This window comes from Anticarsia gemmatalis, chromosome 12 (genome assembly GCF_050436995.1).
Source record: "Anticarsia gemmatalis isolate Benzon Research Colony breed Stoneville strain chromosome 12, ilAntGemm2 primary, whole genome shotgun sequence".
NCBI classification, from domain to species: Eukaryota; Metazoa; Arthropoda; class Insecta; order Lepidoptera; family Erebidae; genus Anticarsia; species Anticarsia gemmatalis.
Genome location: NC_134756.1, coordinates 889,778 through 904,409, shown reverse-complemented (window position 1 = coordinate 904,409; position 14,632 = coordinate 889,778).

Below are 14,632 nucleotides of genomic sequence, written 5' to 3'. Positions count from 1 at the left end.
TCAATAAGCACGTGCATACAAAAATTGCAAGTCATTCGCAGTCATTAATATTGTCAGTATTGCAGATAATAAATTTAACCCATTAATGTCCCACTATTGGGCAAGGGCTTAATGAGGGATCGGTCAGGCGTTTAGTCCACCATGCTGACCAAATCCAATTGGTTGGGGACTTTGCCTACTTTGCTTCAAGAACTGTTCTAAAGAGCTTTTAGGCATGCAAGGTTGCATCACGATGTTTTCCTTCACCGTTGGAGCAAATGATAATTATTTTTAACTAACTGACCCGCGCAACTTCGCTTGCGTCACGTAAGAGAGATTGGGTCAAAATTTTCCCCGTTTTTGTAACATTTTTTACTGGTACTCTGCTCCTTTTGGTCGTAACGTGATGATATATAGCCTATAACCTTCCTCGATAAATGGTCTGTCTAACACTGAAAGAATTTTTCAAATCGGATCAGTAGTTCCTGAGATTAGCGCGTTCAAACAAACAAACAAACAATCAAACAAACAAACTCTTCAGCTTTATTATATTATATAAAATATAATATATAATATAATATAATATAATATAATATATAATATTATTATTAGTATTTAGTATTAGTATTAGTATAGATACACACATAACTACGAAAAGTCGTTGGTGTGTTGCCTCGGGTTCGAACCTGCAACCACTTACGTGGGAGGTATCAACTTATACCACTCGGCTATTAAGAAAAGTCAAATTATAGTAAATTCAGCGCAAGTCCTTATTGACGATTCAAAGTAGGCTGTAGATAAAGGGAAATTTTGTCACAAAGGCAAAGAAAGTTAGAACAATATAAAGGTTGTATGTAATATAATAATTTGAGAGCGTATCAGGTAACAGAGCACTTCATATTGTTACGATAATGGTGCCTAATGTATTTTTCCTTGAAAACTCATTGGATATTCGTAAATGTAGGCAAGGGCACATCACTAGTGTATAAATAATTAAGTTAATATATTTCAACTTAAGATATTCTAGGCATACAATTTTGGGTCGAATCTAACAGAATAGTTTTTGAGAGGAAAATGTTATCTAGGACTGACCGACTGCTCAGTATGTGTGTCCATCTGGATTGTGAGCAGTTGGACATTGAATCTACCACGTTGACCAAGTGCAGATTGGATACGTCGTATTCCTTCAAAAACTCTTATGAATCTAAGTTCCTAGGTATCTTTACGATTTCCTTTAATGTTAAATAAGTAGTAGGTGGCTATTTCTTAAGATGACTATAAACAGTATAATATGCTGTCTAAATGTTGATTTGATAAACAAAATGAATGTGATTTTTAATCTTAGTATGAATTTTTTTTTCTTCTGTTTCACTGCTGGGCGAGAGACTCCGATCGTGTGAGGCGTTAGGCCTTGAGTTCACTAATTGAGTAGGATATTAATATGTTAAATTAAATTAATATGAACTTTATCGTCTGTGCCCACATTACGCGTTATATTAAGCGTTATACAATTCCAATTTAGTTCTAAAATCGATCAAAACTAAAACAGTGTGGGTACCAATGACGCATCAGTTTTAAATCACTATTATCTGGTGTCAGTTCAGAAATTTCATTATGATTGAGTAGCCGGCCAACTCTGTGGCACAATGTTTTAGTTTGTTAGACTAGACTCATGCGTGCTACGTACAAATTATTTTGCATTTTGTCATGTTAATGATGCCTCATTTTTATCGTACGGTTAGTGGTTAACGTAGTGTCAAAATTGTTCAAGCCGCCCGAAAGTCGTTTTGACATGGCTTAATGATATATTGCCGGGTCTGTCTTTTTACGTGCCCTCAGAAGCAAGAAGACGCCCAGCTTAAATACCACTAAGCAATCACCCATTTATGGAATGATGGCGCCAAGAGTTATTCAACTCACAGATCGTACCTATACCGAACGGCATTCATTAAGATACGAGAGCACCAAGGCTTGACCGCCCGTTGTAGGTTTGATTAAACATAATATACTTAATAACAGAGATTCAGTCTCTTATCCAAGGGCTTCAGTATCACGCAAGGATTAAAATAATTTTGCCGACTGTTAAATTTAAAGGAAATAATAAGACAACTAAAGTGACAATATTTATATAGTAGTATGAAAATTTGATCAGCGCCTCGAACGGGCGCCGTAGGAACTATTTTGGCAGTACATTCTAAATGTCAAACCTTCGATACTCGACAGTACAGATTATACAAAATCGCGCTATCGATATCAATATATATCTGATTCTAGAGGAATGTTCGGCGAACACTATAGGTTACAAGGCACATTGTGAGTTTTCCCAACCCGTTGGTCGTGAGTCGATCACGCAGGACAAACTTTGTTGATTTAGGCGTGTACACTAACATTCACATAACTGTTATCGGTCTCACGTAATGTTCTTAATTGCAAGGATTATTGCCGATAATAGCTCCTCTATTTGTGTTATGTTCTATGGGAATATCGGCGATTTGCTAATGTGTGATTAGTGGCTTGTTTCAGAAATGTTTTGGAATAATATTTATGCGATTTTAATTTTTCTTTTGTTTAAGGAAGTTGAACTCTTTGAAAATAAGTCTATTTATCTAGTAGTCTCTTTAGTAGTATACTAGCTGACCCGCGCAACTTCGCTTGCGTCACATAAGAGATAATTTTCCCCGTTTATGAAACATTTTTTACTGCTGCTTTGCTCGTATTGGTCATAGCGTGATGTTATAATAATATAGCCTATAGCCTTCCTCAATAAATGGGCTATCTAACTCTGAAAGACTTTTTCAAATGGGACCAGTAGTTCCTGAGATTAGCGCATTCAAACAAACAAACAAACAAACTTTCAGCTTTATAATATGATATGAGATCTGAAATGCGTTATTATAACGGCGAATATTGCGCATGAATGCAATTATTTATAGGGACGCTGCCCCCGCCGCCGCGGCCGGCCCGTACCGTGCCGCAATACTAATATCGTGATATCTCCTAAACTATATGTCTAAATAACACACTGTAAACTGCAAAAATAATCTAAATTAAATACTCGTGATGATGAACTTACTTATTTTGATAAGGATATATGTATTATTGGTTATATCACCAGTTAAACATCACCCAACGAATTAAATGTTTTTTTAATACAGAAAAGTAGTTTTTGTGACTTAAATAAAAAAGCTGGATATATGTCATCGCGGACTTTTTTGTAGAACTAATAAAGACCAATGTTTTTGCTATACATTGTTCTTACTTGTATCCAACGGTATAAGCGGCGCACGCACAAATGCAATCTTCAATTAGATTTTTTTTCTGACTTCTTGGACATAAATCGCTATAACTCAGCTAATATAGTTTCAATGTATTTCAATTATATATAAAAACCTGTCGGAGAAAATACTCTTTCTATTAGTGAAAACCGCATCAAAATCCGTTGCGTAGTTTTAAAGTTTTATGCATACGAAGGGACTACAGACAAAATGGGCGACTTTGTTTTATACTATGTAGTGATATGTTTCAGTGAAAGCCCGAACTGTGGTAAATCCTAAGATTTACCGGAAAAACCTAAGATTTACCAACTCTCAATGTTAAAAGTCCGAACAATTCTTCTGTTTCGAACCTCTACCACTATTCACTTGATAGATTTTAGGATTTATATAATCACACGGTAAAAGTTGATAAAGTTATATCATAACGTGTTATGAAGAAAAAATTTTGGGCAAACCGACATGGGTAGGTTAGGTTAGAATTAGAGTGGTTATATTTTTTTAAACCACCCGGAAGGAGGAGCCCCGCGAAGCGGGGCTCCGGCGACATCTCGATCATCAAGTGAATAGAGGTAAAAGTTCGAAATAAAAGAATTGTTCGGACTTACATATATTATTATAATATGGTTTTAGCAAAAGACAGCATTTAATAATTATTACTGAATATGATATACGCACATACTTAATCAAAATCATTAAAATAAAAAACATATTTTATTTTACAAAAAATATGGCCTATTAATAAACATTCCCTAGGAAGTTCTTCAGGTGTAAAGACTTTATTTAAGCCCAAAGTATATAAATTACGTACACAAAGGTCATAAGGAAATCCGCAGATTCTGTTAAGATCAGTCTTCCATTTTATTTTTATCTGGATTTTGTTTACAATACATTTTAGCTACCTCTTTTTTGAAAGGAAGATGCTGCCCGTCTGGTTCTTAAAGTAATAATGTGTTATACCTATAGTCGTGAGTAGACTTTTACGAAACATCCACGTCTCGCTGTTAACAATGTTAGTTAGTTCCATATATTAGGAAGCCAGGCTATTGCCACGATCCGATATTATATCATTTTAATGCCATTTGCAATAGCAGCACACCATTAAAATAAGCTTTAAACTCCTTTAACTACAATTAAAAAGCACAAGTCTCTTATTTACTCCCAACATAATTCAGAAAATATTACCACTAAAATCTTTCAAGGAATTACTGGGGAGCTTAAATCTGAGGTCCTATAAGCTCTGTCGTTGCATTCCTGCGGCTTCCGAAGATACCCTCGCTGCAAGCCTCTGGAGGACATTATCGATTTACTTCTTAGTAGCGAACACGGGGCTTAAGTCGCGTAATGCCTTTAAACTGCCTGACCGTTCGCCTGGAATCTCGTGAGATTCTTTGATATTTGAAAATGTGAAGCGGAAGGTTACTTGTGATAATTTCTTCTCTTCTTTAAAAATGACAACTTATGAACTAATAATTCAAGTTGTTTAATTATTAAATCAATAAAATGGACACAAAATGTAACCATAGGGGTAGTTTCCTACCACTATCGAGTATTAATAACGCTGAATAAAATAGAGCTGTCGATCAAATTTTGCACTTAACTTGATTGGAATCCCGACTCGGAAAATAGGGAATGACCAAGACCAAGAACAGAATATCCATCACAATTTTATTATTAACTAAGCTTACACAAATGTTTAGTTGGAATCAAGTCACCACGATTTATAATCAGAGGGTAATTAATTACACAGGTTCTTCTGTTTAACAGACATCACAATCAGCTCAAACTAGGGGAACAAATTAGTCATCATTCTCTATTCTATCCAAACATTGTTCCTCACACTATCAAAAATGTAAATCTACCCTCACATTAGATGCACTGCAAGCAATTTGCACCTCCAAGCCGCTGGGAGTTCTATGGCTTCGGATTTGTGCTCCGAATCCCTAATGTAGCCTCACATGCTTATATAGTGATAGAAAAGTTGAATAAGATTTACAGAGTAACTAGAAGCCCTTGTCTGTGCTATTCGTTTCATACTAAATTTATCAAGACACCCGTAGCTCGAAATCTACCACTATCGACGAGCTTCTAAGAAAATGTTGAACGAAAATTTGATTAGCGCCCCTAGTGGGCTCCGTTGGAACTATTATGGTAGTACATTTTAAATGTCAAAATCTCGATACTGTGCAATACCGGCTGTAAAGAATTGCTCTACCAAAGGGTTATTGAATTCGCTTCAAGTCTATTGTCTAAATTGACAACAATACGTACAGACTTTCGTGGTTTTCGCAATGTAGTTCGGCCCGAACACTACTAGATGGCACTTCATGTATATAACGCCCGCGCCTGAAGATTGTTATGTCCGCTAATCTTTCTCCGAGTGAGCGCAACTGACTATGAGCAATATGATTATCTTTAACTAGCGGTTACATCAATTATTATAGAGGTAGTTTCAAATCATGATCATTTGTGTAATCATAAATCTATCATTTCAGGAGTCTGCTCAACTTTTATTTTGCTCTAGTATTCAGGTTATTTAATAGATTTGTAGTGTCTATTAAAAAGAAATACAAAAAAATAAGTTTATGATCACTAAACGGGAAAATTTATTATATTTTCTTTACAAATCTAGTTTGTTCTATTAAATCAGGTAAAATAAAAGCAGGATATAAACATAACAGATGTAACTATCATTAATATAGCGCTGAGTGCATTGCCTGGCGCGGGTAGTTTTCTTAAATCGTCGACGCTTTTCATTTCAGCTAGCACCTTTCAACTCGCACCGTCTATCACAACGTTGGGCTATGAAACCAGCGGGAACGGATATGAAACGTAATTGTATCTTTAATTTCATAAATACGTAGTTTGTAAGCAATCGTTTTAGCGATATCAAAGGTCTAGAAAAATCGCCTATAATTCCAGACAGTGATAAAACCGGAGTAAAATAACACCTCTTATACCCGAAGGTGAAAGCAGAGGCGTTTGAAATACACCTACGTTTCGCCAATAGCAATTTTAGTCCCATGTAATAGCGGGCGAATCTATTTGCCACTTTTTGTTAAAAGTAATTATTGTATTTTGTAAATAAACAACAAACTGTTAAAACAAAACGATTGAAAATATAGGTAAGAACAAAGATACATGACATAACGCCAATAACATCTAAAGCTTGTAGGCAGAGGTAAGATCACAAAAAAATCAACAAGTGAAATGTATGTATGCTTTTTGTAACTTGAGGATAATATTATGATATTGCTTTGATTGATCATCAAACGGATACGCTTATATCAAAAATTGACGTGCATAATCAGCGAAAATGTCAAGTGGGCGATAACAAAATTAGGTACACAAAGTAAATTGATATGTGTTATATTTATCAATGAAACCTTTTTACTATCTCTGCTAATGTCAATGTCAGCTATGTTGCTGAACAGTGAACGATAATGGAAGTCGGGAAGTGTTACTGCTTGGTTTTGATGCTTAGATTGTTTGATCGGATTGATTGAATCAATGGTGTCATCGCAAGAGATTGTATAGTTAGCTACCTGCCGATTGTATACCGAAAATACGTCTAAAAAAATTAGCTTTTAAAGAGAAGAACGATAATTCTCTCTTTACAATGACATGTTAAAATGTCACTCAGCATCGAATCGATTTTTAGGTATAGGAAAAACGTTTTCTACAACGTAACTAATGCCAACCTTCTATTCATTTGTATCCAAAAAATCACCTCTATCCATCGCTCTATATAACGACAAAAAGACATACCTAAAATTATTAAAAAACGAATTATGTCTGATTTATTTTGCAGCCGCATAAAATCGCTCACTCCATGGCCCGTCAGTTCTCACATGCAAATGTTCTAACAGCAACTAACGAGGCACTCGACTCAGTTATAACGAGTGCTATTCGGAACACGTTGACCGTTACCGTTCTGTCACTTTACAAAGTGTAATGTCATGTAGTAAGGGATATAGGGTTTTGACTATGTTGAATAGATTTACGAAAGGAATTACTGCAAGTCTAGTTTATTTTTTTAAATGAATGTTGTTTCGATGATAAAGCACTAGTAATATCAAGTAAAATTCCCGAATTGGGTTTAAATTTATACATTTTTAAAAGCCTTTAAAATTATTTATTGACAAGTCAAGCTAAAACAGTAATTCATTTACAAATACTTGAGAATAGTAAATAGTAGTCAAAATAGTCGTATTGATTCTTATCTTTACGTAATCATTTGAACTGCAGTTGCCAGTTATTTTGACATAACGACGGATTTATTTTTCTCTCTTCCACGCTACGAAAACACGCCATATGGTACTGGGGTCAGCCTTCCTAAGTTTACTCCTCTTCAATTTATCCTGAACATCGTCTTCAAAAAGTCTTCTTCAAAAATCTTACAATCACTCATATATTTTTGCACTTTTTATTACGGATCTATATAACAGCAAATTACGATAAATAAATAAAAGAATTGACAAACGTCAGACTTATTCCTGAAACAAAGAAACCTAAATATGGAAAATTTGCTAAGAAGACAAAGACTAAACGTAACATAAACTAGACCCATTATACCAACAAAATCACGTCTCCACAAAATATCTAAAGGAGCTAAGAGCCAATATAGCGCTAAAGAGATTTATTGTACATAATTTTGCGCTTATTAACACGTCAAAGGCAATTTTAATGAAGATACAGGCCATTCTTAATTGTCTTATATTAAACAGGGTATCCGGCGTTTTATTAACGTTTTCGTGTAACCGTATTGTGCTGTATTGTTGCAATGATAGTGGTAGAGAATCAGCTATAGCTCCTCACCTATATAATTTCGACTGAAATAATCTAATTATCTTACAAGAAGTCATAATAAGTTTAGCTTCAAAACGTTATCCAGTAGCTCTTAAACCATCTAAACTAAATGACTTTAAAAACTGTCTAGAGGAAGTTTCTTCTCGAAGAGTCCTCTTTAGAACATATTCCAGATGTTTGCAGTTCGTGTTTAATTTCTGCATATCGTTAAGCGAGGTTCACATAGAACGTAGGCAAGACTATTTAAATACTAGTCGTTTCTTCTGTCTTCCAGACTCGAATTTCAGATTGGGCAATGTGCTATTGGCCTTTTCTAACAAGATTATTCCCAAATAGCTGACCCGCGCAACGTCGCTTGCGTCACATAAGAGAGAATGGGTCAAAAATTTCCTCGTTTTTGTAACATTTTTCACTGGTAATCTGCTCCTATTGGTAGCGTGATGATATATAGCCTAAAGCCTTCCTCGATAAATAAGCTATCTAACACTGAAAGAATTTTTCAAATCGGACCAGTAGTTCCTGAGATTAGCGCGTTCAAACAAACAAACAAACAATCAAACAAACAAACAAACTCTTCAGCTTTATAATATTAGTATAGATTAGTATAGATAGCTGACCCGCGCAACTTCGCTTGCGTCACATAAGAGAGAATGGGTCAAAATTTTCCCCGTTCTTGTAACATTTTTTATTGCTGCTCTGCTCCTTTTGGTCGTAGCGTGATGATATATAGCCTATAACCTTCCTCGATAAATAGGCTCTCTAACACTGAAAGATTTTTTTAAATCGGATCAGTAGTTCCTGAGATTAGCGCGTTCAAACAAACAAACAAACAAACAAACAATCAAACAATCAAACAATCAAACAATCAAACAATCAAACAATCAAACAATCAAACAATCAAACAATCAAACAATCAAACAATCAAACAATCAAACAATCAAACAATCAAACAATCAAACAAACAATCTCTTCAGCTTTATTATATTAGTATATAGATTAGTATAGATAATAGTCTGGAGTTTAATAACATGGTTGTTATATGACAATGGGCCCCTTTCTCAACCAAATTTACACCACTGACTACTTTTTCGCGTGCAACAGGCGTGATTTTACATATGGAGCATGAAATGAAAAATTTACGTATAAAATTATGTTGATGGGTTATCGTAAAAAAAAAGCCCTTGATTGGCTAGCAGTCGATAGTTTGAAATAGTATTCTAGTAATGTATGAACATCACTTTATACTTGTTAAAAGATATAAACGGTTCTTGCTTTACGACTGGGCGGTTTACGATGATTTCCAAACTGAATCTTGTTAAATTTTGAAGGGTTCTCAAACTGGTTTACTCGTTTTATAGCTTTGAAGAAGTAAAATGTTAAACGATGCTTATTCATGAGTTAGTAGCGTTTAGCAGCACGTTATAGTTTTATAAAATTTGATGTGAAATTGAAAAGCATATTTTACTGGTTGTTTAAAGTTTTAAGAAGCTAAAATGTGAGCGGGATTTTAGTATTCATCGCGCTATGCCAATATTTTTGTGGCACTTATCATGACTTCGAATCTTGCCAGGATTTATAACATAAAGTTAAATCTCCGTCAAAAATGATGAGAGTTATAAATTAAACACCTATGTGTGTTTGTCTGTCCGTGTGTCCGTCTATAACACCGTAACGCCCGAACAGGTGAACTGATTTTGATGCTGTTTTACCCATAAAATAAGGAAAGACCAAAGAATAAGACTGTATTTAGCCACGCTCTGCCACGTTACCGTAGTTTAGAATTCCGCTTGATAGTTGCCCACGACACTAAAGATACTTTGCCTGTATCCAGGAATAAAATGTAGCACTAAAACTACCTAAAGTTTTAGACTAGCCATTACTATGTGGGTCTGAAATTTAATTAGAAGTTTAGATCGCAGGTGGACTCTGGCCACGTCTAACCGTCCAATCGCTATAAATAAAGTTAGTTGTACCATTCACACTCAGCAGTAAGACTTGCAGGGTTGAATGTGATTAGCTTTAAAAGTTGCGGTATTTAGTACTAATATAAGCTAATTTGAAGTGGTTGTACACCTGGTTTTATAAAATAGGTATACATTTTATTATTAGTTAAGAAATAAAACCTAACTTAACCCCTACCTCATTACGAGAGGGGACCATGAAGAAGACGACCTTCGGTCCACCATGCTAGCCAAGCGTCGTCGTTTTGAAAACAGTTTGAAAGAATTTTACGTAAAAAAGTATTGAAACGTACTTAATGCCTAAAGCTATATTGCGAATTAGTCACATTATTTATCTATTTATTCTGTTAACTGCTCAGTAAAATAACGGAAACTTAAACAGTTAACTTCACACACCCGTCTCAACATCAAGTGAAGCAGCAGAAGTAGTATTGTACTAATTGTGTGTGTGACCCACACGTTAGACGTATTATCAGGTGAGTATGTTTGTAAGTTCCACTTGTGACCTTAACTGTGCAGCAATGAGTTTGTGCTAACTCACTGATATTGTTGGACATTTGTTGAGTGTTCTTGTTATGATATTAGTTTAAGTAGGATTGTAGGTTTTGCGGGTTTACATTCTTCAATGTTTGGGAAAGTTTTTATGGGTGCAGCATTTGTTAGTTTTGCGTAGCATCAAAGAGTAGATTAGCAACGTATGTACAAAGGACTAACTGCCGTCATTTTAAACTAAAAAAAACTCTCTCATACTTAGTTTTTAAAAATCTAGGTTACGCAAGCAAGGAATTCATAGAAGGCTTACTGTCTTTACGTAAATCTAGAAAAAAACTCTCTCATACTTAGTTTTAAAAATCCAGATACTATTATTTGTGGATATTAGCATTGTAGTGACTAATTTAACTACTGCCTCAAAGATATTTTGAAATGAATAATTGTACCAACGAGACCAAAAATATTTCTGTTGCTCATAGGGAAAAGGTCCCTGCGTAACTCAGAGGTAACTCGCGATCACACCACATAATTAATGTTACTTTTCAATCACTCAAAATAACTTCAATTATCTAAAAGAACATTCGTCTCTCAACTTCCGTGGAGATGAATCACCTATTGGATGAAAACTGATGACTTTTCTCGACTTACTGAAGTACTCTCCAGTTCGTTTGAATATTCATTCAAGATCATCGTTTAAGTTCACGGCCGTTTTATCATAGGCCTTGTCTTGGGAGTCGTTGATTGGGAAGTTTTAGGTGATTTGAATGATGGAGAAATATTTGACTACTGTTTTTTTTAATTAGTACATCTATACTAATATTATAAAGCTGAAGAGTTTGTTTGTTTGATAGTTGGTTTGTTTGTTTGAACGCGCTAATCTCAGGAGCTACTGGCCGATTTGAAAAATTCTTTCAGTGTTAGATAGTCCATTTATTGAGGAAGGCTATAGGCTATATATCATCACGCTACGACCAATAGGAGCAGAGTAACAGTAAAAAATGTTACAATATCGGGGAAAATTATGACGCATTCTCTCTAATGTGACGCAAGCGAAGTTGCGCGGGTCAGCTAGTTTAAAATAATTCGACTAGTGTTTTGTCATGGTCAGTACATGAATAATAGTAACTAGGACTGATTCCGTGGCGCAGTTTAGGGTGCCACGCCGCTACTATTGCGTCGGGAAGTTGTGGGTTCGATTCCCACACGGAACAATTATTTGTACGATCCACAAATAATTGTTTCGGGTCTGGTTGTACTCTGTGTCCGTTGTTCGTATGTTTGTAAAAGTCCCCGTGACACAAGAGCAATGCTTAGTGAGGGTGTTGTCTTTAAAAGAAAAAAATGGATAGAACTTAGATAGGTACTTATAATGAAACACATAGTAATTCTTGCCCTGTATATTATTCATAATGTAAGCCTTTTTATAGCATTATCATAATAGTTACCCTGTTTGTCTACTGAGTTTGAGTAGATAATAGCTATGTAAACAGAAAATAAGGTCGATCATGTGCCTTTCGATACACGGCTATTTGAAGTACAAATAGCTAAATATTTTATTGAATGGTCAACAGCTAATCATTTACCAAATGGTAGCAGTGACAGCCGAGTGGTTTAAGTTGACATCTCCCACGCAAGTGGTTGCAGGTTCGAACCCGAGGCAACACACCAATGACTGTTCGAAGTTACGTGTGATTTAGAAATAATTATCATTTGCTCTAACGGTGAAGGAAAACGTGAGCAATACCTAAAATTTGTTTAACACATTTATTGAGGGCATGCAAAGTCCCCAACCCGCACTTGGCCAGCGTGGCGAACTCAAGGCCTAACCCTCCCCCTCGTTTGGGAGGAGATCCTTGCCTTGCTGTGGAACAGTAATGGGTTAAAAAAAACGTGAGTTTACGTACCTAAATAATCTTAGAAACAATTCGTTCATGCATTAGTATTAAGTAAAAAAACACAGTACGGAATCTAACTACAATACCCGTATCTATTCGCTATACACTCGTAATACCTACACTCTGTACTGTACAGGTACTTACAAACCGTAAACTGAGATCTTGAAACTGCAGGTCGTGTTTTAAAGAGTTTAACTCCAGTTTAAAAGCTGAGGTTTTTCTTCAAGAAGTTTTGCGGTTCGTTTTTGCTCCTTTGCATGAAAGATGTGTATCATTCACACTACTTTTATGAAAATTTACTTTGGACATTTTAATTATTACACTAAAATGTCAGATATGAATGTCCAAGAATCTTTTGAAATATTAGAATCTGGTTTTAACCTTTAAACAAACCCTTTACCCTACATATATAATGGTTAAATACTACTTTGTAAAGTTAAAGTATATGAATCTTAGTCTTATAAAAATATGCCATGTAACTCAGTAACTAAAGGTTATTCTATACAATTAAGCAATTACAAGCCGCATGACAGTTTAAAATCAAACTTTAATCCAACATTTAATTCTGCCAAATCTAAAACAAACAGAAAATATAATTCAGAAATTCTCTCAATATCATCATACGTGGTGTCAAAAGGGGGGTGGACAGACACTCCTCATGAATAAAAAGATGCAATTCTCCAGCACCAGCTGTTATTGGCAAAGGCTATAGCTTTGTACAAGCTATTTTAGCTCGATAAGCTTGGAATAGCTTTAACAGGGACGTGAGCTAAATAAAATTTTATGAAACTTAAAATTATGTGACAATTCAGTTTTATTTTTGTAGTGTTATGGATATTTTGTGATGCGGTTCATTGCTGTATTGGATACATACAGACATGCATACATACACAATATCACGCCTTTTTCTCATAGGGGTAGGCAGACACCAAAGAGGATATCGATGTAAAACTGTACATTGATGGGATGGCATTTAGGGACGGTTTAACATTTTCAATTGAGAAATTGTATAGTTTCATTAGTCTTCGTTTGTTATAAATAGACTGTAACATGGCTTAATGACTGCTATGTCAGTAGACAACAACCGCGACCAAATCTTTACGGGCCCTCCGAAGCGCGGAGATGCCCAGCTCAAACACTATCAAGCGGTCACCCATCTATAGAAACCGGTGAGCGCAACTGACTGTGGGCGCTACTATTAAAGTAATTAGATATTCCAGATTTAAGGCTTTCATAATAGCTAGCTCATATCGTAGATTTGATTCATACTCATCACATTTGTCAATTTCGAATATCTCTTAACAGGTTTCACAGTTATTCTAATCGATCACGAAGTATAAAAATGAAACGAACTTTGCAGCGTCAATCACAGTCAACATTAAGGTCACCAAACTCTCCAAAAGAAATGAAAAAAATTGCTTGTTTCAATAACTAACTTTAATAAATCTTTTTATTTACTATCAAGTGAGTTCATCCATAAAACTAACAATCAAAACCACTCGACCTACTAAGAGTTGAATCATAAACTATTTCAACTTCATCTCATGAACCGTTGAACTAAAAAACTTATAACAAAACAAATAATAACAATTGTTTCACAGTTCATCAAAAATCCTAGTAAATTATCTTGGTTTTACTACTAGTATTCAATGTTGTAAGGCTGAGTGTAGATAGTTGAGTTCGGGTTTGACCAGGATAGTCTGTTTTGCTGGGGTTGATTTCTACAACATAGTATTTGTATGCGATGTAATAATAGGAGCTGATTAGGCTAGGATTTAAGTGCTAAGTTGAAAAAAAAACTGTAATGTTGATGATGAGATGATGAGATCAACATTACAGTTTTAGTACATTTTCTATGAATTTATTATAGTTTTATAAGAAACAAGCAATCGACGTTGATTGAAAGGCATACATAAATCAAAGAAAAAGTAATTTATACTTTATTCCCACACACAATGATCTCAGAGTCGGAATTAAAAGCAACTTGCAGCTTTAAATACCAAATGTATTCATTCGTTTTAATCTTTGTTATCATAATTAATCCGTATTTTCTCAGATATCCGAATTGAACCGTATTCGAACGTCTACAACCACCCTTATCCAAGACAAATGAATTATGCGAGATTGTTTGTGTACCGGAAATTGAAGCCTTGAGATCATAGTCTAGCTGAAATGGCCGGAAAATTCATAGTCTAGTATTTATGTCTGCTTTATTTTATTGTTG